The sequence below is a fragment of the Selaginella moellendorffii genome, unplaced genomic scaffold (assembly GCF_000143415.4).
Source record: "Selaginella moellendorffii unplaced genomic scaffold, v1.0 SELMOscaffold_15, whole genome shotgun sequence".
Classification (NCBI taxonomy): Eukaryota; Viridiplantae; Streptophyta; class Lycopodiopsida; order Selaginellales; family Selaginellaceae; genus Selaginella; species Selaginella moellendorffii.
In genome coordinates, this window is record NW_003314276.1 from 2,636,088 (window position 1) to 2,637,692 (window position 1,605).

General features: G+C 55.8%; 1 pseudogene; it reads right to left on the bottom strand.

Annotated features, from left to right (window-relative positions):
• Positions 1 to 1,588, bottom strand: part of LOC9641345 — a 12,763-nt pseudogene extending 11,175 nt beyond the window's left edge.
• Between the last annotated feature and the right edge of the window lie 17 nt (positions 1,589 to 1,605).

Here is a 1,605-nt window from a genome sequence, read left to right on the forward strand (position 1 = left end):
CACTTGAGTGAAGCGGAGCTGGGCATGCTCAAGAGGAGTCCTCGTATTTATGAGGCTATACTGTGATCTGAGAAGGGAGAATGGCTTCACAACAGACACACACTATCTTTAGAAGGTAAGGGAGTTTATATAGCTGGTCTCTAGCCAGTAACCACCATTTTCTAACACGAAGTTCTTGTAATTCACAAATACAATACGTACTGTACACAGGCCTTGGTACCACATCTGGAGACCGACGTCACAGCCAAGAACACTGAGTATCAAGCTTGCTCCTTCAGTCAGTCGTCAGTATGGACATGGGAGGAACGTAGCCTCTGCCGGTCATCTCCAGGTAATAAAAGTGAGCTCTGTCCATCCTGTTTGCTGCGCTCATCCCATTGAGCAGTGCGTTGTAGGTGACGCGATCGGGCCTCCACCAGCGAGTCATCTCCTGGTACACGGGTTCACCTTGCCCGACTTGATGAGAGCGCTGATGATCGAGTTGTAGGCGTAAGGGTGCGGCATTCCTTCCTTCCTGATGGCGTTGAAAAGCGACACGGCCTCGTCGACCCGGTTCGCTTTGCAGAGATGGAAGATCAGCCTGGTCCGCGTCTGGCTGTTTGCAACACCGCTCCTCTCCATCTCGTCAAAGAGCATGCAGCCACCTTCGAGCTTCCCCGACTTGCAGAGCCCGTCCACCAAGCTGCTGTAGACGAAGCTGTCCGGAGGTCAGCCTCTCTCCTTCATGTGCTGGAAGTATAGCGAGGCCTTGGTCAGCTGGCGGCGCTTGCAGAGGCCGGAGATGAGAGCCCCGTAGGTGACAACGTATGCGGAGCACCGGCTGGAGCTCATGTCGTCGAAGACTCCACAGGCAGCGTCGGTGTTCCCGGCCTTGCAGAACCCCGAGATGAGAATGTTGTACGTGTAGACGTCGGGCTTGCATCCGGCCTCGAGCATCTCGTCGAAGAAGGCCCGTGCTGCCTCAACGTCGCCACTCTTGCAAAGCCCGTCGATGAGGACGTTGTAAGTGATGGTGTCCGGGGTACAAAACGCCTTCTTCATCTGGGCCAACATCTCCAGCGCACAGTCCATCTTCCTGGCCTTGCACAGGCCGTGGATGAGAGCGCTGTACACCACCTCGTTTGGAGCCAGGCCTCGAGCTTCCATCGACTTGAAGATCCGGACTGCCGCTCCAATCCTCCCGGCCTTGGAGAGGCCGTCGATCATGGTGCTGAGAGTTACCACGTCGGGAACGCAGCCGTGGGACGTCATCGTCTTGTAGACCGAGGAAGCTTGCGGGATTTTCCCGGTCTGGAGGAGTTCCCGGATGAGAGCAGTGTAGCAGACGGTGTCGAGAGCCAGTCCCCGCAAAGCCATCTCCTTGAAAAGCTTGTAAGCTTCGAAGGATCGCTTCTCCTTGCCGAGGCCATCGATGAGCGAGGTGTAAGTGACCACGTCCGGCGTGCAGCCATTGTCGACGATCTTGCGAAGGAGATCAATGGCTTCTTCGAGGCGTCCCATCTTGCAGAGACCATTGAGGAGAGCGTTGTAGGTGGCGATGGTGGGAGTACACCCATTGGCAGTGATCTTCTCCATCAGAGCCACGGCCTCTTCGATCTTCTTGTT